The following is a 24,886-nucleotide window of genomic DNA, read 5'->3' as shown; positions in this document are numbered from 1 at the left end:
ACTACTTCGGCGTTCAATTTAGCTCGTGCATACCGAGTAGCTGGCAACTTTGCTTTCGAAGTTCCCACTTCCAATGTCAAGGGCCTCTCGCTTGACATAATTATACGACGATATCGCATCTCAAGGGTCCTTACCCATCCAAAAGAAACCTCCAGCGCACACTACAATTGCAGGACATTCCGTTTTTAAAGGCAGCTCATTGGGAAATGATCTCAGACACAATATCGAAGACGTGAAATGCGTCAATCGAGCAACTGTCGTAACTTGGCTACAATGAGACGGTCTCCTACCTTGCACCATAGACACGGACTGTGACATTCTTGTTTAATTTAGGTGAAATGCTTAAAACAGAGTGACTCAAAAGCGACAGTTCGATCAGTTACTGACCGAAAAAAACGTGCTCGAGTCATTCGGCGAAGGTGGCGAGCTTTCAAACCAGCACGACTGAATAACTCAGAATGCCTTTTTTCATCATGCCTCTATTCTACACGAGTAACATAGTGCAGTGGTAACGGTTCCGGACTCTCGTTCATTTGCTCCGGGTTCAAGTTCCGCCGGGAGCTACATATTTTTTTATTAATCTTTTCCTTTTTAAGCCTCCGCAATTGCATTCCGGCTGCAAAAACCGGGTTTTGCCTCTGTGTTAATTTTATTCATTTGCAAAAGAAACCTTCCTATGCTTTGAAAAAATCATATCATGTCTTGACTTTCAACTGTACGTTCGTGTGTATATGTGTGTCACTACGGTGAGTGTGTGTGTGTGTGTGTGTGTGTGTGTGTGTGTGTGTGTATGTCACTGTGTGTGGGTGTGTGTGTGTGTGTGTGTGTGTGACGTGTCACTTGTGTCATCATAGTTTCAGTGTGTGTATGAGTGTAGATTGAGAGAGAATGAGAGAAAGTGAGAGAGAGTGAGTGTGTGGTTATTTGTTTGTGACTGTGTGCGTGCGTGTATGGGTGCGTGTGTGTGTGTATATGTGTGCGCGCGAGCGCGCGCGTGTGTGTGTGTGCAGTGTGTGGTCGGTGTGTGTGTGTTTATGTGTGCCGTCCGTCAGTGTCACTTGTGTCATAGTGTCAGTATGTGCATGAGTGTACGTTTGTCTGTGTGTGCGTGTGTCGTAAGAGAGAGAGACTGAGAGAGAGAGAGAGAGAGAGAGAGAGAGAGAGAGAGAGAGAGAGAGAGAGAGAGAGAGAGAGAGAGAGAGAGAGAGAGCGACACTTCTTTGGCAACTTGATTTTGTACCAGACAGCGTCTTTATGTTTAACAGTTAGACTGTTCTGAAATTTGGACAGAATAACCGTTCTTTCGTAAAACACTTCTGTCAAGAGTACAGCAATTTCACCATCTGAAAAAGGCGCAGAACGCCCCTCTGTGTCTACTTTCTTTTTGAGCGGCACACGTGCCTTGACATTTTCGTTGACTGAAATGTTGATAGAAACGTGCGCATGCGTATTAGTAGGGATTCCCCCAATTTCCCCGACCTTGACCTTAATACTCTCGCTGTCACTACTTTGGCGTTCAAGTCAGTTCATGCATTGTGAACAGTTAGAAAGTTGACTTCGGGAGTTCCCACTTCGAAAAGAGGCCTCTACTTCCAGTGTTTCTTACTTCTAGTTCATGCATACGGGCCCATATGACTCGCCGCTCCTGCGGCTCGTCAATAAACCTGACTGACTGACCGTTAAAATGTAACGTCCTTTTAGATCTGTTGGCCTAAATCGGGAAAGGTATTAGTAATACGCTGAGAATGATGTGATACACTACGTCTGTCTTCTTCGACACTGTAGAATAGACAAAATCCGGAAAATCACTCTGTCGGCTTTGAATGTGGAAGTTACATGCCGAGTCTTAGTAAATATTGAAAATAGGTCCTAATGGTCCAAGTTCGCGGATCATGAAAATGCGAGCTTCAGCTGTTTACCGAAAAATAAACAGCCTTTCCAGTTTACAGAGGGAAAGAAGCAGAGGGGGGAATGTAGTGTGTGAAAGAGTAAGTACCCTTGCTTTTTCTCGGCAAACTTACTACACGTGGTTCTTGTACGTCACATCCCCTCGCTAGTGACTGGCCTGTAATGTCACGTGAGAAAGTTTCCCCACGTGAGATTATAGGTCAGTCACTATAGCCAGGGTGTGTGTACTCACTCTTTATTCCCCCCTCTGCTTCTTTCTGTCTGTAAACTTGTAGGGCTAGTTATTTTTCGGTAACTTACCCAACAACCAAAATCACTTACCCAACAACGGGCCTGAATCCTCGATAGCTCATGGGTAGAGACTGTACACATTGTGGATCTACTTTTTGCGACTCAAAAGTTCAGAACACTCTAATGTACAAAATATACCTTTCTGGAGCAAACAATACAACCATACCGCATTTAAACCAACAACTACAGGCTTGAACACATGAATCACAATATAAAATCCATGAGTTTGGTTGTTTTCTGAATTCAGATCTGCCGTGCACAATCGTTTATCGCTAGCAAGATTCCAAGGAAAAGTAACTCTCATATTTTGTCTAGCGACACGAGTAGTTCCCCTTCCAGATTTCGGCTGCATCGACAAGACTGCAATCCGACGGTCAGTTTTCAACAATATTTCATTTTATAAACAGATCACACGCAATCAATTGCAAATATCTAATCAACTTAAAGAATATGCAGCGGTTTCATACACTATTTTGCCCCAGAAAACTGACCTTCATACAGTTTTTAACGTATGGTCTCAGTTCGCGGTCATGAAAAAGCTCGCTGAAGCTCGCATTTTTCATGATCCGCTAACTTCGACCATTATTTTTGATAATCACGGAGACTCGGCATGTAACCTCTACTTCACTACCCATACAATCCTGACAGAGCTATTTCCGAACATCGTCTATTAGGCTTGTCTCGTCAAAATATCGAGAGACGATCATGATAATAAGAGACGAGAAATGCTGCATGTGTGTCTTCGTGTTTTCCAAGCCCTGAGTCTTTCGCTGTGAGATTGGGATCTTTATCGTGCGCATGTGTGCACACGGGGTTGTTTGGACACTGAAGAGGGACTTCACAAAGTTGATTCTGAGAAATAAACCCAAAATGGAATTATGAGTAACATGCAGGCTAGCAAGCAAGTATCCACATTGGCATACACACAGAAATAGTAACTATTTACATCTCGCGCGCGCGTGTGTGTGTGTGTTAATGTGTGTGTGTGTGTGTGTGTGTGTGTGTGTTTGTGTTTGTGCGTGTGTTTGTTTATGCGCTTTTATGTGCGTGCGTGTGTCTTGGATGCATGACCAGCTAGACGTACTATACTAGAACATTTAAGTCAGAAAAGAATTCATTTTGTGTGAAAAAATCCTCTTTTTTTGTAGTGGTTTGAGACAGTTTCATTTCGCGTTTTATGTTTTGTATTTCAGAGAATAAGAGAGCATCGTTCCCAGAAAAACATATCTGTCACTACCTGTGTTCCATCCAACTGGGCGGCACGGCATGTGAATGCAGTCGACCGTCACTTCCGGGCAGGAAATGACGTCACCGCGGTACGCCATCTTGGAAATTGGACATTTTGATTACATAACTGTTGAAAAGCACGATTGCTGCATTTACACTGTTGACTGAAAAAGAAAAGAACACAGGGTGTATGTGTGTTTTACATTCTACTGGATCTGTGTAATGATTTGTGGTGATTTTGTCTGTAAAGGGAGAAAAGGCAGTCACGGTAACATGTACTTGAAAATAAGTTCAAGCCCGGTGTATCTCTTGTTGATTTGGTGTTAATAATGTAGTTGTGCTGTTGGTAGTTGTGGTTGTTGTGTGCCTAAGTGTGTGTGTGTGTGTGGGGGGGGATTGTGTGTGTGTGTGCCTCTGTGTGTGTGATTGTATCATAGTGTGTGCGTAAGTGTGTGTGTGTGTGTGTGTGTGTGTGTGTGTGTGTGTGTCGGAGTGTGTTCAACGGTGTGTGTGTGTGTGTGAGGGTGTGTGTGTCAGTGTATGTTCGTGTGTGTGCGTATGTGTGATTTTGTGTGTACATGTGTATAGTGAGTGTGTGTGTGTGTGTTTGTGCGTGTGCGAGTGTGCGTGTGTATAGAAGGTTGGTACGTGTACAAATGGAAGAAGGCCCTGTGTAGACGTGTAAGGAATCTCTGTCTTTTTTCTGTTTTGTTCTGTCTGTATGCAAGTCTGTCTGTAAGTCTGTATGTCTGTCTCTGTCTCTCTTTCTCTCTGTCTCTGTCTATCTCTCTCTCTCTCTGTCTCTCTCTGTCTCTCTCTCTCTCTCTCTCTCTCTCTCTTTCTCTCTCTCTCTGTCTGTCTGTCTCTATTATTGTAAAAGAAGTTTATCTAAAGAGTTAAGTACCTCGAAACAAAGGATTGTTACAGCTGAACTGACTTTGATTTTAGACAATGACATCGGTCATAATGTAATTACGAGTACAATGCACACAACAAACAAACAAATAAATTAAAAAAAAATAACCAACAACAAAACAACACCCCCAAAACAACTAAAAGACACACACAAACAAACAAACGGAAGATGGACAAAAAAAGAAAAAAAGAAAGAAACGAACAAACAAACAATCAAACACAATAGCAAGTAAACGACGAAGCAACCAACCGAATAGCTAACCTACGAAATAAACAAACAACCAACTGAACAACCAACAAAAAACAACAAAAACAAACAAACAAACAAGCAAACAAGCAAAATAGCAAGCAAACAAGCAAAATAGCAAGCAAAATCGGCACCATCCTTGTCCCTGCCTACATCCTCCCACCTTGGGGACTAAACAAGCAACCAGTTAGTAAAACAGTGTGAATAGGTATATAGACATTGTTCTAACACCCGTCCAAATAAGTCTCTCCGCGAGAAATCTTCAATTGCATGTGCCTTTTGGAATCAACACGATATTAAGCTGGTGGCTTCTTGTCATGAAAGTTTTGCATCCAAATGGGTTATAGCATAACACACTGTTTTAAACCAGCGGGCAACGCCCAGACAGAGCATTACGCTTGCGTGTCTGTGGCCGTGTCACCTCATCCTGAACTCCTCAGGTCAAAATCAGTTCGGCTCATTCTCTCCCTGACAGGATGCCTTGAGTTTCCTTGTCTGGCAAGGAAACCGATTTTTTTTTATTTTTATTTTTTTTATTTTTTACATATAACAGCAATACAGGGAGCGTGTAACTTCATGCAGGGATCGTATAACAGCAATACAGGGAGCGTGTAACAGCAATACAGGGAGCGTGTAACAGCAATACAGGGAGCGTGTAACAGCAATACAGGGAGCGTATAACAGCATGCAAGGAGCGTGTAACTTCATGCAGGGATCGTATAACAGCAATACAGGGAGCGTGTAACAGCAATACAGGGAGCGTATAACAGCAATACAGTGAGCGTGTAACAGCAATACAGGGAGCGTATAACGGCATACAGGGAGCGTGTAACTTCATGCAGGGAGCGTATAACAGCAATACAGGGAGCGTGTAACAGCAATACAGGGAGCGTATAGCGGCATACAGGGAGCGTATAACAGTATAAAAACAACCTGCAGCGGACGGAAGCTGAAAACTAAAGGCACATAATAGTTCAAACAATCATTCAATTGTATTTATTTGACCTTACACAGACTGTAGGAAGAGGCAAACCGTCTTGAACTATATTTTTCCCCAGGAAGCGACTCCAAGAACACAGAAGACTCGACGGTGAGTGACAGACCTTGTAGTCTTTCTGTGATAGTAGTAGTCCAGTGGACGATACCTTCCGCCTGTGGTGCAACGAGGGTCTGTCAGTGTTTGTTTGCTTCAGTGAATGATTTAGGTCAGTCCGTCACTCGGTATGCACGAGAAAAACGTAGTGTGACTGTCCTTTTTTCCAGCGTCGCGGACGACGCTGGTATCTGCGGTCGGGAAGACTTTCCACGAATTTGCCTGCAGGGCGCCGCCATGTTTTCTGTGCTCGACTGCGAGCAGACCACAGGCACATTACACCCAAAATTCTTGTAGGCATACACAGACGCAACATAGCATATACAGACAATAACACCCACAACACTTCAACTGCATATGAAAGGAATAAAAATAAATCCGCAAATCAGTCGCGCACAAAACACCAGAAAGAAAAACAAGGAGTACCAAAGCGGCGTGCAGAAACTAAACTGACTCGGAGACTGAGAAGAAACATTTATCACACGATGTGGATAGCAAACATTAAAATAAAACAGATAAGTCAAGCAAAAAATAAACACAAATATCGAAAACACAATAAACAAAGGTAAAGAAAACAAAAAGAGATGCTTGCCGACAGTCAGTGTGTGTGTGCGTGGTTTGCCGTGTGCGTCAGCGGGGTGTGTGTGTGTGTGTGTGTGTGTGCGTGCGCGTGCATGCGTGCGTAGGCTACGTTCTTGCGTGTGTGCGTTCGAATCAGAAAGAAGAGAGAGAGAGGATTGAACAATGAGGTCACGTTCTCTGTCACATGAATAGGGGAGACCGGGGCTAGTCCGCCCCCGGGGCACATCCGTCTTTGTCTGTTTATTCTTACGTTTGCCACCTTTTAGTCATTCAGACCATGTGATAGTGGTGTCCGTTCTTCCCGCCATATCCTGCAGAAGTTCAAAGGTTGCGCGCCCATATATCGTGAGTACAGATCACAAAAAGTGCTTTTCTTCATTTTTGTGACATGAATGCATTGGAGTTGACTTAGGTTTTGATGCATTACCTCTGAGAACAAATACTTAGTCTTGGTGTCGAGTGAAAAAGTGTTAATTAAGGTCGAGTTCTGACGAAAGTTTTGCTTCTTCCTTCCCATGTTGTGCTCGCTATCTGGCACTCGAGTTGCCTGCCCGTGCGGGGGCAAGTCCGCCTATTTGTCATGGGGCATGTCCGCCGTGAGCAGTATGTACAACAAATGTTCATGCGAACACAAAAACTGTCTGCACATTGATATGTGACCCTCCACCACGGAATGAGTCGCATGTCACCTCGCGCGGTTCTGCGCTAGGCTTAATATAAGTCCAGGGGGGTGTCTGGTAACGGTGTGAGGGTCACCTTAGTCACAGGCTTATAACTCAACAAGTTTTTGCTCTTTTCTAAAACGGTTTTCACCACTGGATAGAGCATAAAAAACTCTTTAGAAAAATGTAAAAATATGAAAATCATGCAAAGGTGACATGCGAATCCTTCCGTGGTAGAGGGTCACATATCAGCCGCTACACATTTGTCTTGATGTAAAATTAAAAGTCAGTCTTCTAGTTCATCAAACTCACCAGATATGCTACCAAAAGCATAAAAGTAGGCGGACTAGCCCCGGTCTCCTCGCCAGTTATGCTACCAAAAGCATAAAAGTAGGCGACTAGCCCCGGTCTCCCCTAACGTAATTTTGTGTTACATTCTTTCGTATTTTGTCATTGGCATTTTTGAAGCTGAATATTGAAAGGAATTAAAAAAGCTTTCCCACTAAAGCTTGCCCACTACTAGTCTTGTACATACTATGGGATGAGAGCGGCGGACTTGCCCCACCCTGTAGGCGGACTTACCCCGACTTGGGGCAAGTTCGCCTACGTTAGGGTAGGTCTACTTAAAGCAGTATGTACAACAAATGTTCATGCGCACATCAAAACTGTCTGCACGTTGATATCAGCTACACATTTGTCTTGATGTAAAATAAAAAATCAGTCTTCTAGTTCATCAAACTCGCCAGTTATGCTACCAAAAGCATAAAAGTAGGCGGACTAGCCCCGGTCTCCCCTACATATACACACACTGAAGGCTACTTCGGACACGAACACTTGCCAACAACTGTGGTTGGACATGCTTTTGAAATGTAATATTTTTCGACATGATTTCTGGACATACGAATCCCGCTGTGTTGCCTACTGATGTTGCGAATGATGAAGGTTTTGAGTTGACTGACCTTGAGGAGGGATTGCATCAGGCGTTTATCGTCTCAAATTATATCCTTGCTACTTTTCAGGAGTCAACTATTGCCATTCATGGTAACTTGGATAGTCAATGTTTTTATTTGTTTGATTCCCATCAAAGAAACAGAAATGGTAACCATTCTTCAAATGGCGCTGCAGTTTTGATGTCATCAAGTTAATTCCTTTGCAGAATTGATTGATTTTCTCAAAAGCCATTATCAATGTGTTTATCAATTAACACCTGTTCATTTCTGTCCAACTGCAATGCAAACTCAATGTGGAGGAAACAAGGATTCATTACAAACAAGTCATCCCTGTACATCAACAGATTTATGTACCTCAATCAATACTGCTAGTATGAGTGACAGGAATCTAAAAGAAAAAACAACCAAACGCAAATGTACTACTACTTCTACGACTCGTTTGAATGTAAAACAGAAATGTAACACTATCTGTGACAATGACGGTTCTACGACTCGTTTGAAGGACAGTATAGATCGAACCTTAACCCACAACTACGACAATTTGTGACCCTCCACCACGGAATGAGTCGCATGTCACCTTTGCATGATTTTCATATTTTTACATTTTCCTAAAGAGTTTGTTATGCTCTATCCAGTGGTGAAAACCGTTTTAGAAAAGAGCGGAAACTGTTTGAGTTATACGCCTGTGACTAAGGTGACCCTCACGCTGTTACCAGACACTCTCCGGACTTATATCAAGCCTAGCGCAGAACCGCGCGAGGTGACATGCGACTCATTTCGTGGTGGAGGGTCACATTTGTGTCAGACTTTTTTGAACAGGAAAATATGCCTCTGTTCAACAGTAACCAAAACATGGAAGATGTTTTTGAAACTTTACAGAAATGTAACACTAGCCTATCTGTGACAATGTTGCTTTTGAATTGAACCCACATTTGTTGAACAGGAGAGAATGTTCCTGTTCAACAGTGCCCAAAACACTGAATCTGACGTTTTTGAATCTTTTCTGTCATCTAACTGAATCTGACGTTTTTGAATCTTTTCTGTCATCTAACCCAATTGCTCATGACTTCATCGATCTTGAACATGCCTACTTTTCAAAGAAAGACAGACAAAAGCGAAATCTGCATGTTAGCCATCTGCCTGAAATGGTCAATGCACTTTTGTAAAATTGTCACAGCTGTAATGCACTTTTGTGAAATGGTCAGTGCTGTTGTGCACTTATGCAAAACTTGGTGCTGTGCTGTTAACATTTGAACAAAATGCATTTTGTTCAAATGTTTAGTGCAACTTGCTACTATATAATCGCTGTATGCGCTTTGTGGTAATAATGCACTGTTGTGAAAAGTTTGCGCTAAATGTTGGCACTATGCATCATTGTTGGAGCACCCTCCTGTAGATGCACCATGCTGAAAAATGTACTTATGAATCAAGCATTGACTGAAATAAACAATTTATATATCCAGCACAACATGCAATTCATTAACTTTTGACCCTAACCTTTAACACTTCCCAAAATAAATCTTTGGTGGACATTGCATCGACGCTGTTCATTTTGAATGAACATTTTTCTTGTGTGTGTTTTGGTTTGTTTTGACTTTCCCGTCTGGTAGACACTCGGTTTGCTATGACACACACACTCACACACTGTCTTTGGACTACTTCTTCAAACATACGATAGCCGAGAATCAGGCCAGTTTACTGCGAGAAACTCGGCTTATCTTTAGCAGACTGTGTGGAAAACCACGAGAAAGGGATATATTACTATAGTCTGGCATTGGGCGTGTGTGGCATACATTATATAGTGCCTGTACCGTGCTGTGTTCAGGCCATGTCAGCCTAGATTGAAGTCCTCACGATTCGACAGCACGGACCTTGGTAATACACAGCAGGACCACTCACAACAACGGTAAGGGGAATATAGAGTGCTTGCGTTTTGATAGGCTACTCTTCGTCTGATTTTGTTTTTAGAAATCCAACCGTTGTCGATTGATATAATATGTTGGCTTTGTGTTTTTGAGAGTGCATCATGTGTGGTTGGTTTAAACAAGATGTTATTCAATTTAAACATGGAAGAATTATAACATGGAAAACTTATAGAAACACAAGTACGATCACTATGTCGTACATAACAATACTAATATACAATGGAACACTCTGGATAAGTGTTTGTGTTTGTTCACTTTAAATACCACACTGTCGAAGTACAGTGAATTGAACGTTTCGTTTTGTCATAAATCAAACGTTGTCAACAACCTACGATTGTTGTTTGTTTGATTATGAATTTTGGAACGTTAGCAGTCTATTTGTTTGTGGAATTCTAAGGAATGACACTTTTATGTGTTGAAATCATGCGTTACAATTTTTACCCTGTAAACGTACTGAAAAGTCAATATTGTCTGTGGGTTGCTGCACAGAATGACAAAGCATGTGTGAGTCCCCTAATATGGACCACCTTAAACAAATCGAAGAAAATAAAAGCTAAAGGCTGTTCTCATTAATTCATTAAAAAGCTTGCTGAAAATAACTTATAAGATTTCAAAAAAATATATTAAATAGTCTTCTTTTTGTGGTAGTTGATAATTTCACTTATTTTCACTCTGTTTTTGATAAGCTTCTTTAGTTTTCTGGTGTGCTTCAAATAATGCTCTCATCAACCCGAAACAGATCAATCTAAAGCATATTTTAATTATTCTGACTTGCACACTAAGTTGTATAATTTATTTTGAAGTATAGGTGGTTTTTTTGCAGGGATTCGGGAAGGCCTCTTCAATGGTCCATGTTGGGCGCCCAGGCTCCTAATATGGACCATTTGTGATTTTTTTCTATATCAAAGTTTTGCTGAATGTCTATCAAAGCGATTTCACTCTTATAAGTCCCAACAGTTAACATAAGAGAGAAGGACTACCAAACAAAAAATGAAACTTCTTCGCAAGAAAACAAGCTAGTTATCAGCATGAAACAAAAATTGGTCCATGTTAGGAGCCCTTCCCCTATATGTGGTAGCATGCAGTGGCAGATTTAAAGGTATGTGTCCGTGTGGTAGGATGATTGTGTCCAGAGGCAAAAGCCTGGATAGGCCTGTGGTGGAATCCACGATTTATTGCACAGGAAGAATTGATTTTGTCATTGTCAATAGATTTCTTTCTCATAAACTGAACCACAGGCACTCGTCACGAGGTGGGCGGGGCCTATGTCTTGGATGTCACTTGTGATGGACGGTCGTCTTTTCTTATATATTATACTAGAATGAATACCCGCTTCGCCGGGTAGCCGGCTTCGCCGGGAAGAAGTACTTAGAGCCGTACGCCGGCTTCGCCGGGTCCGAACAATGGACCCGCCAAGCTTCGTGGAATGGGAACAGCACGAAAATGATTCAGTGGCCATAATGACATTCCTGACCATATCGAGTAACATCCTTGTCGACGAATGTAACCGTGTTAATCACCTTTGGAGGCGAACTCCACTCAAACAGGACTGAGCAAGTTATGGCTTCTCAAAGGAAGGCCAGTACATAAAATTACACAAAAGCCGCCAGACCACATCACAAACAGAACTGAACAATGCACAGGTGTTGCTCACATAGAGACACACACACAAACACACACACACACACAAAAACACAGAGAAGCCGTATCTATAGAGAGATAGATGACAGTGTATTTTTCGCGTGGCTATAAATGGATTCGACCTTTGCACTTTTACAGTGAGGATAATTTACGGGTCCAATTTACGTTCTGTACACTGCGTTGACCTTCTAAAAATAGTAACAGTAACAGAACGCCGGGAATATCCGAAGACGCTCAGCGCAGTGGACAGCGCAGTGACATTCTAAAAATAGTAGTAACTTACAACTGAACGGGAAAGCCACACGAAGGAAGGGAGATAAACGCCAAACACTGGAGAAGATAAGGAAGAGTTACTTATAATGGTGAAATGAACACAAAAACCCAAATCAGTTCAGCGCTGCGCGCTGAGAGCACGTGTTGAAATATCTCATCGATGATATTGTGTCCGGGGTGTAGCTGAATACGGTGTCCAAATTTGAAAAAGATCCACCGAGAACTTTGGCGTTGTGATGTGGTGTAGCGGCTATGGTGTGTCGGTATGGGGGCCCGGGTAGCTGAGGTGGAACCAAAATAGCTGAGGTGGAACCAAAATCGGTTCAGCGCTGCGCGCTGAGAGCACGTGTTGAAATATCTCATCGATGAGTTTGTGTCCGGGGTCTCTCTGAATAAGCCCACCAAATTTGAAGCAGATCCATCGAGAACTTTGGCCGTGCATCGCGAACAGACAGACACACAGACACACAGACACACAGACACACAGACACTAGTCGTATATATATATATAGACACTGTAGTAGTAGTCTTGAGAGCGCACAGGCCCCGCCCACTTTGATCCCGACCCGCTCGTGACGAGTGCCTGTGAACTGAACCTATAACCCCATGACTTTGTTACTTTTCGTTACCAAAAGATGACACAAATGACGCAAACGCTGGTGACGACGATGACGCTATTGTTGCTGGCAATGACGTCATCGCGATGTGAAGACTTGGATGACCTTTGCCCCGTGATCTGCGAGGATCCCTTCTACACAAACATTGTGCCCAGCACCTATCGGCACTGCCACTGTGGTGAGTGCTGCATTGTATTGTAAAAGTCGTTTTCCGTAAATAACTCTGTCACGATTTTCAGCGGTCTGGGAGAGTGAGAGCTCCTTTACCTGAACAACTAGCTTTACATAACATCCGGAGCATGTTCCACGCTTCCGATCGGCTTTACTTCTGCGATCGGGACGAACAACTAACTATGATGTGTATGCTATGCAGCGTGCGATTAATATGAAACCAATTTCTTCCGAAAATATAAACATCGGAGCCATATCAATCGCCACCAATAGCTTGCTGATCACTAAAAGTGTTCGCTAGGCACGTGTGTTTATCTAAACTCGTGTGACCTCAAGCCATAACCAACGTGACCTCAATCAAAACACGTTTTATCCTACATACGTGAGAGAGACACCCGTGAGATAATAATCGGTCAAATCACACGTGTGTATATCATGTAAATGAGGTCATGTCAAGCAAGTCTAGCAGGGACCTGTTTTTCCACTGCTAATGATGCCAAAGTCACCGAGACAAACGTCATTATAGAGAAGAAGAAAAAAATTGCGCTTTCTCGATGAATCTTTAGAACTAACACGTCACGCCACACTTTCAGAGTGACGTTTCTTTGCTTTGACGTAATAGATTGCACGAGGTTTTAGAAGAGATCGAGGTTCCGAAACAAGCGTCTTCAATTTAGCTGCCTCGAATACAGGACATTTTCAGTAAAATACACGTAAGTACAGTATGTAGGATAAACAGAATACTACATGGCTTGCTGTGTCGTACCAGATTTACACTCGTTGCTTTTTTAAATAGTGAACAGCTCGCTTTCGCTCGCAGTTCAATATTTTAAAAAACAACTCGTGTAAATCTGGTACGACACAGCAAGCCATGTAGTATTCTCTATGTAAGCGATGACTACGTGCCAGTGATCATTTCTGCAACAAATGTTGAACTCCGATGAACTCGTGAACTCTGTTTTTCAAAAGAAAAGGGTATCATATTGCGCGCGTGCTGCATTACTTACTCTTCCAGACCGCCGAAAATCCTGAAAGAGTTTTTTTTCGAAAATCGCCTATTCAAAGAAGATGGGTACAAAAAGTAACAGATTCTGTGATCGGTCAGATTACAGGTGTGGCCCTCGACTGATGGCTAAGGCCCCCCCCCCCAAAAAAAAAATAGGTGTGGTTACGGTAACATAGCCAAAGGTAGGAAGGTAGGCAATCACTTTTTCTTTTTTGTAAACTTTTTTTCTAATGTGTACAAATTAAACCTACTTGACAGGGAAATAAGTGTGCGACTCGGGCGATTTTCGCTTTCATTGCGTTTTCTGCACTCGGTTTTTTTTTGTTTTTTTGTTTTGACAAATGTAATAAAAAGTTATAGGGTCGGCCCCTAAAAATAGGGTAGGTCGGGTTACCGTAACCACACTTTTTTTTTTTTAGGCCTAACCAGTACAAGAGCCATCTGTTTATGTCCACATGAAGCACGGAACTGTACGCACGTGTACTGATTGCTGGTATTTAATATAAAGCTTCAGAATGTGGGAATATATAGGAGGCATAATTGTACATACTACCCATTAGTTCAAGGCTTTACCGCATAAGGGCATGTTTTTTTTTACGCTCCTCGGAGAAAAACAAAAACAAAATCTGGTTGTTTTCACAAGGATTTCATTTTATTTGTTGCAAACAGGCTGGGTATACCGACAAAATTTTAGTTTGTTCCATTTAGATAAGCAAAAGATATTTCAATGTTCTGTTTTGCCTGAAAACAAACTTTCATTAGGGATACAACAACATTCTTATTAATAAGAACAATACCACTTAAAATAATACAACAAATGCCAAAAAGGAAACATCGTTTAACAGTACCACGAAGAACACTGATATTAATACCAATATGGAATCCGTCAAAGTTGGTACCATGAACAATTCTAATACCAGTACCAGTCAATGATAGTACCAGGAACAATATCAATACCAAAACCGGCACGGTTGGCCTAGTGGTAAGGCGTCCGCCCCGTGATCGGGAGGTCGTGGGTTCGAACCCCGGCCGGGTCATACCTAAGACTTTAAAATTGGCAATCTAGTGGCTGCTCCGCCTGGCGTCTGGCATTATGGGGTTAGTGCTAGGACTGGTTGGTCCGGTGTCAGAATAATGTGACTGGGTGAGACATGAAGCCTGTGCTGCGACTTCTGTCTTGTGTGTGGCGCACGTTATATGTCAAGGCAGCACCGCCCTGATATGGCCCTGGTCGGCTGGGCGTTAAACAAACAAACAATCAATACCAAAACCAATACCAGTATGGAATCAGTCAATATCAGTACCATGAACAATACTATTACCAAAACCAGTCAATACCAGTACCATGAACAACACTAATACCAATATGGAATCAGTCAATGTTGGTACATTGTACAATGAACAATACTTAAACTAATACCAAGAAGGATTTACCGTGTGAATGTTTTGTGTGTTCATAGCCAGCAATAATGTTATTTCTCTTTTTAAGATAAGAAAGTTGTATTGTATTGTATTGTATTGTATTGTATTGAAAAGTAATGTATTGTTCAATATTGAACTGTTCTGTACTGTTTTGTATTGTACTGCATTATTTTGTATTGTATTGTACTGTACTGTACAATTCTGTCTTGTCTTGTCTTGTCTTGTCTTGTCTTGTCTTGTCTTGTCTTGTCTTGTCTTGTCTTGTCTTGTCTTGTCTTGTCTTGGCTTGGCTTGGCTTGGCTTGGCTTGGCTTGGCTTGGCTTGGCTTGGCTTGGCATGGCATGGCATGGCATGGCATTGACTATTGTAATGTTATGTTTGTTACCATCGATTGATTTCAGCTCAGCAACGGAAGCACACCACCGCCACCCCAGCCCCCTCCACCACAGACGTGTGCGGCTACCTGTGTGCCATCCAGCTGGGCGGGTCGGCGTGCGAATGCAGCAGACCCTCACTTCCGGGTAGGAAGTGACGTCACGGTACGCAGTCGTCCCGGCGCAGAGTGAGCCACAGCATCTGAAAATAATCTTTGAAGATCAGCAAGTGTTTTGGGCTCAGTCACGTGATGACGAGTGTCACAAACTCATGTGGAAATGCAAACTGATGTCAGCAAAAAAAAATCAAAACTTGACTAAATGTAAGGAGTGAAAATGGACAAACTTTGACAGGTTGTGCTTCCAAAAAAGACTACAGAAAAAAACATACACATATATTTTCCCTAATTACAACCAAAATTCAGGAACTTTTCGAACGTTTGCGATGATATTTCCTGATTACTTTTGGATCTTGGGTCCTTCCGTTGTACGTTTTTAAAGTCTACAACATTATTTTTGGAACTGTTTTTAATTCTGGTGTGTTCAACTTCCGTGTCACGGATTATTCGTCGATAGTGTGTGTGTGTGCGTGTGTTCCGTGTGTGTGTGTCTGTCTGTCTGTCTCCGCCTACGCGCGTCTATTTGTGTGTTTTTGTATATCCGTTTTGTGTCATCTTTCCTTGCTTATCCGTTCTCTTCTCTTTTAGTGAATTCAGCAAACAAGACAAATGAGAACAACCACCAGATTCATTAGGGAAGCATAAATAATAATTAAGCGTAAAGATCGCCCAATGACAACACCTTCATCTCTCCAGCGAAACATGACAACACAAACTCGCAACACACGTCTCTGTCAAAGAAGACGTATATCTTAAAGCCGCAAAACAGCGGAATAGCTGAATGGCAGCGCCAGAAAAGACGGTGGACAGACAACAACAGTTGTTCCGACAGTTTGTCCGTCGCTGCCGCCATCTTCCCGGCATGCCATTGCATTCTTCTACCAGCCTGTCTTCTTCCGTGACGGCGCACAGGGTAAGGCTTAAAGGCTGACATAGTCCTATTTAATTAGTGTAATTACTTCCAGGGCTTTTCCCGTCGTTGCGGGGATGTATAAATTAAGCTTCCTGCAAAGTTTTAGGTTTGAAGTCCTTACCAATTACGAGAAATAATTAATTCTTTATTGCATTGTTTAGCAACAGTTCTCCAGGACTTGGGCTATTTTTAGACCGTTGACGTCAGTTCGTGACGTTTCGTATACCAAAGATGGCGTTTGAGACTGTTCTGTTTACATTCGACACTATCAACACCACTTTGCAATACTGAAATAATTTTTTCTGTGTTCGAAAGCTACAGCCAATCGTTATTATATCCCCTTAGGTACAGTTTTACAACATTATTGGCACATGTAAACAATATGAATTAATTAATGAACGCTACGAATATGGCAGCCTTTCAACCGTCAAGAGATGGTTTACTGAAGGTTTAGATCAAGTAGTTATATAAAGACTATCAAACTATGACTTTGAGACATGTTCAGCTCACTTATAAAGACTATAAACAAGTTTATATAACTGAGTTATATCAAAACTATCAGACAGGCTTAGATCAATGCATTATATATATATATATTTATAGTCTACAAGACAGGGTTTCAACCATACAAAAAAGTTCAGATCAATGAGTTACATAATGTCTAAAAGACATTTAGTTTAAATGCATCTTTGCTATATACAGAATTAATTCCACAAATTCAAATATTCTAAGGCAATTAATGATCTGGCTAGTAGTTACCTATCTCAAAGGGCGTTGGTTCGTTTCTTTGTTGGATATCTATATATATATACGACTTGTGTCTGTGTGTCTGTGTGTCTGTTCGCGATGCACGGCCAAAGTTCTCGGTCGATCTTTTTCAAATTTGGAGACCGTATTCAGCTACACCCCGGACACAACCTCATCGATGAGATATTTCAACACGTGCTCTCAGCGCGCAGCGCTGAACCGATTTTGGTTTTTCTCTGGATCCATTCCCAGTAACTCTTCCTTATCTTCTCCAGTGTTTTCAGCCGCGTTTATCTCCCTTCCTCCGTGCGGTGCGCCGGCAAAGCCGGCGTACACCCGGCATAGCCGGGTCCCCGGCGCAGCCGGGTATTCGGCTCGACTTCTTCCCGGCGCAGCCGTACCCGGCGAAGCGGGTATTCATCTAGTATAGTATATGTACTCCACGAGCGGCCAATCACTGCAAAGAGATTAACCGATATTTATCACATCAACAGCTGCTTTCTAGTCTTTATTAAATTGTGTGTGTATGCTTCTTTTTTGGGGGGTGTCAAAATTCTTGCTGTAAGATATCATCCTTTGTAGTTTTCTTCTCTCGTTAGGATCACCACTATAAGATCATAGCTTGTTGTTGATTCTAAATATGTTCATTATGTAATGTACCAATAAAGCCATTTTAAACCAGCAGCAGCGGTAGCAGCAACATCATCAACACTGGACAACAGATGCTGCAGAGAGAAGAATACAATGAGTAAACAAATGAAAAAAGAAGAAAAAAAGCAAGACTCAAACACAGCAAACATATGCTTAAAACCACAAAACACGCAAAGGAAGAAAAAAGCCAAGAAAAAGGATAGACAAGAAGAGGATGCATATGGAGATAGACAAGGGCAAGACAAGCCAGAATGAAACGAAAAAATGAAACAAAACAACACACAAAAACAGAACAATTCCTCCTGACGTAATGAATATTAAAAGTCCTACAGGCACACAAGGTTAAACCTTTCTAGGACTAGGCTGAGAATATGAAAATCCTCCTGAAAGAGAGAATGTTTACTGTCCTACAAGCTAAATATATGGGTTACATGATAATTCGAGTATTACGCCTTCACGGCTTTTGATGAGATACACAAGTGTATGCGTGTTTAAGTGGCATCAGCCATCTGCACTTATGGCAGAATGACCGAGTTTTTTTACGTGCCATTGTGGTGACACGGGGGTGGGACCGACATGGCTTCCGTCTCTGGGTCTGCACATAAAGTAAATCCTCCTGCCTCTTCCGTCTGCAATTTTTAGCTGAGCAACAAAGGGAAGCAAACAACAAAGGGAAGCAAACGCTGTGAAAGCATGCTATGTTTATAGCCTACAGTAAGTGACAGTTGTGCGGAACCAACCTCCTAGCACCTGAGAGAATAACAGGCAATGAAAGCACAAGCAACGTTCATCCTCAGTCTTTACAAAATGTATACCATAAAGAGAAAAATGTCAAGAGATTGCCAGAAAAAAAAACGAACGTTTTGTTGTGCATCTTGATCATCAAATGTGTACCTTGGCTGAAGACCCTGACTTGAAACTGAAGGGTAATTGGCTCTCGTATATTTCCCGTGTTAAAAGTGTTGGCTGTCATACCCCACCCCGTTGTGTTGTCTTCAAGATCTGTTTGTCAATGTCTCAATTTTTCACGTCTCCCCAGTCTCTCTCTCTCTCCCTCTCTCTCTGTCTCTGTTTATCTTAATCTGTCTGTCTGTCTGTCTGTCTGTCTTTCTGTCTTTCTCTCTCTCTCTCTCTCTCCCTCTCTCTCTCTCTCCCTCTCTCTCCCTCTCTCTCCCTCTCTCTCTCTCTCTCTGTCTCTCTCTCTGTCTCTCTCTCTCTCCCTCTCTCTCTGTCTCCGTTTATCTTAATCTGTCTGTCTGTCTGTCTGTCTTTCTCTCTCTCTTTCTCTGTCTCTCTCTCTCTGTCTCTATATCTCTGTCTCTTCCTATATCCCTTTCTCTCTCTCACTCTTTCTCTCTCTGTCTCGCTCTGTCTCTGTCTCTGTCAATCTCTCTCTCTCTGTCTGTCTCTCAATCTCTCTCTCTCTCCCAATCTCTCTCTCTCTCTCTCTCTCTCTCTCTCTCTCTCTCTCTCTCTCTCCCTCTGAGTCTCACTATATCTGTCTGTCTGTCTGTGTCTCCTTTTCTCTTTCTTTCTATTTTTTCACTCTGTCTCTCTCTGGTTTAAACTGCTGGCTTTCTTCACAATGCCCACACGCCATTCGTCATTCAGTTATCTCCCTGCTATCCTGCGAAATGAACGTGTTACGTCCCTTGCTTCAACTGCAAGCGGTAAGAAATTGTCGAAACAAGCTTGTCTAACGAGGCAACAAAAAGAAACGAAGAGAGAGAGAGAGAGACTGAGAGAAGAAGAAGAAAAAAAAAGAGAGAGAGAGAGAGAGACTGAGAGAAGAAGAAAAAAAAGAGAGAGAGAGAGAGAGAGAGAGACTGAGAGAAGAAGAAAAAATAAAGAGAGAGAGAGAGAGACTGAGAGAAGAAGAAAAAAAAAGAGAGAGAGAGACTGAGAGAAGAAAAAAAAAAGAGAGAGAGAGAGAGAGAGAGAGAGAGAAAGAGAGAAAGAGAGAGAGAGAGAGAGAGAGAGAGAGAGAGAGAGAGAGAGAGAGAGAGAGAGCAAAGTAGAAAAGCAAAACGAGATAAAAGAGAAAGACAGTGAGAAGGAGAGTGAGAAGGAAAGTATAGGAAGAAAGACCAGAAAGAAAAGCAATGAGACGGAAGAATCCGACACAGGAACTCCAAATCACACATGACGACTGGTGTTCCGTTTTCATTGCCAGGAAACCAGAAGAAAAAGATGCTGACAAGACAAGAACGTAAGATAGAGAAGCTGAAAAGACAGCGATCGTCTCGCGAGATAAAAGCACCTTTTAACGAGGCGAAGATTCTCCACTGTGTGACGCTTAACAGACAGAGTCACTGTTGCAAGCAATGCTTCCAGTCGAAACTGTTCCTGACATGTAGAGCCGGATATTTATTGGGCGAAATCTACTTCGCGAAGTCTACTTCGCGAAGTTTGCTGCACGAAGCTTTGGCACTGGATTCTTTGTAAAAAAAAAAAAGACTTCGGAAAGACTTCGGGGAGTCAACTTCGGGCTCAATTAAATTTTAAACAGTCTGAACCGTGTTTGACAAATTGAGCTTGATGAAAAAGTCAGGGAAATAGTGTGCAGGACGGATATGGGTTATATCCTCACGGATGGCTCCGTCATGTATTATATTCATGTCGATGCTTTGTCGAGAGTGACGTCATTCATATCATCAGGCACTGGCGAGACATGGATGAAATGCTGTTCATACAAACCATAGACTGGGATGTAAATTTAATACACCATTGACGAAAAAGGGGTTTCAGCATGCAGTGAAGCATAGAAAAAGATAAAATCTAGGTAACGGTATGGATGGAATATTTCACGTGTAAGATAATACAGGTCATCAGCATGACTGCCTGCCCCGAGTCTCGACAAAAAGAGTCCACAGAGCCTAGTGTGCGTGTATTCTTCAAGTGTGTAAATACACAAAAAACTGATATTCGAACATTAGAATAACAGCGTCAAAAAAGCAGCTCGTGCTATATATTGCACCGTGTACAGACTGGACACTCCAATATTATTATGGTACACCAATAAATACATAACAGTCTACCCGTGAATTTGTCAAAACTATGACAATCGCAGGTCAGCTCTATTTTTATGTAAAATTGGTGAAACATTAACATTTTGTTTCAACCGTTTTTAGCGATAACTGGTTTCTGTGATCAACTCTCCCCTTCTGTCCGAGTCTCTTCTCTTTCTCTCACTCTCTCAGCTATCTACCTCTGGGTTGTTTTTTCTGTCTCCGTCTCTCCTCTCTCTCCCTCACGCTCTCTCCCTCCCTCCCTGTCTCTCTCTCTCTCTCGCTCAGGCCCCCGCATGTCAGTCGTCACCCAGCAAGTGACCAATCAGATCATTTCTTGGCTGTCAGACTGACGCACAAGTGACGCAGTAAAGTATGTGTCAGAAAATACGTCACATATTTCCATGCCGACGGTCTGGGTGGCCTCTTGAGGGCGATGACGGAACCTGCCTCACTTTGGGCACACGTGAAGAACGCCTACCCTCGTTATCAAAACCTGACTTTTTTCCCTATGTGGCCCTGGTATACTTTCGTTGTGGTTGTGGTAAGGCAGTCAAAAGCCAGAAAAGAGACGGTTTTGTCCTTTGAAACTTGCGTGTTTAAACAGAAGCACTGCCGAACACAGTCACAGATTGACTGAATCAAAAAATGAACGCTGCTATCATTCGTTTTTTTCAAGTTTTTGATTTTGATTTTAGCGAGGTACTGCATGATGACTTAGTCTTTGCGTCTCAATCTTAGAATTATCTTTCAAATATGCTTGTCGTTCACACCTATCGACACTCCAAAACACGCAGCTTTTTGTCATTTTGAATACCTGTTCCGTTCACCACAGGCGGACAACTGCAGGAGTTTCTGTACATTCCAACACATGCCAACACATTTGACAACTTTGCCCCCCCCCCCCCCAAGATTGACCGGGAGTGACCAGAGGGCAGACCATGTCTGACCAGACGTCACGCGGCTATGACTGATAACACGTCACTGGGTCAAGACTTCATCAGGCGCGACGACTCGGAAAGCATCTTGTTGACAGGAGTGAATTGACTCCCCATGGGTCCATCTTTGTTGTGTGAGGTGAGGTCGGGTCACAAAGCACGCGCTATCACTTCCGCTAGGGGGAAAGAACTTTAAAGATATCCTATGACGGCTTACTAGCGCCAAAACCAGATAATTAAAGTTGTCACGTGATAATTAAACTTTTTACGAGAAAATTACAATTATCTGTGAAAATTACAATTATCTGTGAACATTACTAATTTTCTTTCCCCAGATAACGTTTATCTTTCAGTTTTGGCTCAATTAATCCGTCTGGAAGTGAGACATAACGTAACAATATTAATTTTCATGTGCAAATTGTAATTATGAAGTTATCATGTGTAATCATCAATGATCATGCTTAACTTTCAGGTGTTCATGTCTAATTATCATGTGTTTATAATCACGTTAAATTATGGTTTTGGCGCTAGTAAGCCGAGGACGAAATTTGAAAATTAGTAATTAACACTCAGTTAACATTTTCGCTGAGAGAGAGAGAGAGTGTGTGTGTGTGTGTGTGTGTGTGTGTGTGTGTGTGTGTGTGTGTGTGTGTGTGTGTGTGTGTGTGTGTGTGTGTGTGTATGTGTGTGTGTGTGTGTGTGTGTGTGTGTGAATAAAGAGAGAGAAAGAGAGAGAGAGACAGAGACAGCGAGAGACAGAGACAGAGACAGAGACAGACAGACAGACAGACAGACAGACATATTCAGAGAGAGAGAGAGATACAGAGATACAGAGATACAGAGAGAGACAGACATAGAGACAGACAGACAGACAGACATATTATTAAGATAAACAGAGAGAGAGACACGTGATAATAAAATGTTCACGTGAAAATGATAACCCCACGTTTTGGCGCTAGTAAGCCGTCATAGTATTCCCTTCCCGTGTTCAACATTGTGTTAACGACTAGAAATCCACACAGACTTATACGTGCATTCTGGGTACCCTTCCTCTTAAACACAAAACACGAATCAGGAGTCATCTAACGGTCTAAAAATGTACATTACAAACTAACGAGACAATGTCTGCACATGGAATCAAAGACAAGCCTTTCTTTTAAATAGCAATTCTACATCCACATGCATTAACAAGAACAAATCCTGCACCTCTTTTTTTTTTTAATCTTTTTTTTTTATTTTTTATTAACAATGACATAGCCGTCTGACTGTGTTTTTGCGAGTGTATATGTGTGTGAGTTGTGTGTGCATAACATTACTCAGACGCAACGCCTTTTCAGAGACTACCTCCAGGTGCATGTTTTACAGAAAATCGACTCGTACGTAATCGGAAATGTTACAGCCTAAAACTGGAGATATAGTGCTAAAAGAATATGGATTTTGGCTGCCAAAAAAGTAGCTCAAAGCGATTCTGTTCAGCAAATTAAAAATTCTGCTGTTGTGTGGTGGTACTCCAGACTTCAGTCATCACTACAGCCATTGGAACCAACTGTATTCGTAGAAAATGTCTCTTTAAAGAATGAATTAAGTTAAATCAGTGCCCTTAGGTGATATAGTGTCAAAACTCACACCTTTGTCAAAGAATTTGATATAATAGACTGTACCCAGTTGACCAGAAAAGTGTCTCGGCAGGTAAAAAAAAAAAAAAAAAAAGTCCATCGGCTCACACACACGCGACGCTGTCACCTTGACTGGTCTATTAGCGACACCTGGCGGGAGTCGTCGGCAATGAGAAGACAACTCCGCATGAGGTTGATTCACACCTGACAGTGGGAAAGGTTTATTGGGTGCCGACCTGTTCATATTCATAAGGTTTAATTCGCACATGGTGCTATCTTCAATTGAGCGATCATCCGCGACATGCAACTTTCTTTACGTGTCATGTTTGCCGAGACTGTGAGATTGGTGTCGGAAGTTGTTTGATGGGTTGTCTTGGCTGGGAGTCCTTCAGTGCGACGTGTTTGGTGTCTTTTGACTGTGGATTTAGCGAAAAATCGCAAATAAGTGCTTATTTTCTAGCTGTGATGTCAGTTCAGCTTAACTGGCCTTATTTGCATGATAAGTTCCTGTACCGGTTGCCCCCTACTACTTGACATAGAAGAGAACAGGCCGACATGCACTCTTCAATACCCTGAGTAAACATCATATTAACCTTTGTCTGACCCGTGTCAGTCATGTCATACATTTAAGGTTATGATACATGTTCACAGCATGATAAACGTCGACCACCCAGAATATTGCCTCATTTAATTTGTTTAGAAGAGACTCTTCCTGCAAACCTTTTCCAGTCGCTCCAAAACTAGCTCCAAAATTAGTAATATGATCGGGCTCTTCGGTTGAAGTAAATGTGTCGGACAAGGGAAGCAATTCTGTGGAAAGAAAGCCACACAAGCAGCAAGTAAGAGAGCAATAGCAATTCAATATCAGCCGCTCAGACCTTGTTCATGACTCCGATAGCCAAAAGGTGTAACCTAAAGAAGGAGAAGAAGCTCCCCAGAACAAACAAAATAGTCGTGTCTGTGACTTGTTCCAACAAAGTGAATACATCCGTGCAGTATATCTCTCGAGTATTCGACACCAATCTCAAACAAAACGAGGACGGATAAGTTTCTCAGTGACATCTACTGGAATGGAGACCTCGTCTACGAAAATGAACGTTTTCGCGTGAAAGACTGTGCCTTTAAGAATGAGAATATAGTGCTTTCGACCTGGAGAAAACAAAAACACAAACTGGTTCACATAGTACTCGTCCTGTAGAGTGCTCTTCTCTGTGTGTCATTTGCACCAGGAATATATTTTGAACACATAAATATGACAGTCGTCAAGCATCACCTATGATCACTTATCCAGTACTATTTATTATGATTGTTGCATTGTATTAATATTTAGGGCAAACAAAGAAGACAATATACCTCTGCCACAAGAAGTACTCAATTCTTTCCATCACATCTGCGTGTCCCCGAGTGATGATTGTTTAAAACCCACAGCAGATGTTTCAGTCTGGAATTGTCACTCAGTGTTTAGCTTGACTGCTTGCGTGTAATTATCCATGTTTCCGGGCCCTATTGCCTGGTGATGTTGTTGTTTTTACACCGCGGCTCGCAACCAACACCCTCGCTAGAGCTCGATGAAATTTGCTCTCCCCTCGA

The 24,886-nt window shown here is 42.2% G+C and overlaps 2 long non-coding RNA genes across 3 annotated transcripts in view; both read left to right on the top strand.

The window, feature by feature from the left end:
- Nucleotides 1–3,729, top strand: part of LOC138947001 (uncharacterized) — a 28,907-nt gene extending 25,178 nt beyond the window's left edge. For both annotated transcript variants that reach the window (XR_011449512.1, XR_011449511.1), the window contains exon 3: nucleotides 3,393–3,729. This is a non-coding gene — a long non-coding RNA (uncharacterized lncRNA). The remainder of the gene's footprint in view (nucleotides 1–3,392) is intronic.
- Nucleotides 3,730–9,612: 5,883 nt separating this feature from the next.
- Nucleotides 9,613–15,817, top strand: LOC138947000 (uncharacterized). The gene is made up of 3 exons (XR_011449510.1): nucleotides 9,613–9,781; nucleotides 12,350–12,509; nucleotides 15,332–15,817. It is a non-coding gene; the product is annotated as an uncharacterized lncRNA (long non-coding RNA).
- Nucleotides 15,818–24,886: the final 9,069 nt, after the last annotated feature.

This window comes from Littorina saxatilis, linkage group LG14 (genome assembly GCF_037325665.1).
Source record: "Littorina saxatilis isolate snail1 linkage group LG14, US_GU_Lsax_2.0, whole genome shotgun sequence".
Lineage (NCBI taxonomy): Eukaryota > Metazoa > Mollusca > Gastropoda > Littorinimorpha > Littorinidae > Littorina > Littorina saxatilis.
The sequence above is the reverse complement of the archived record's forward strand: the minus strand, read 5'-3'. Positions and strand labels throughout refer to the sequence as shown.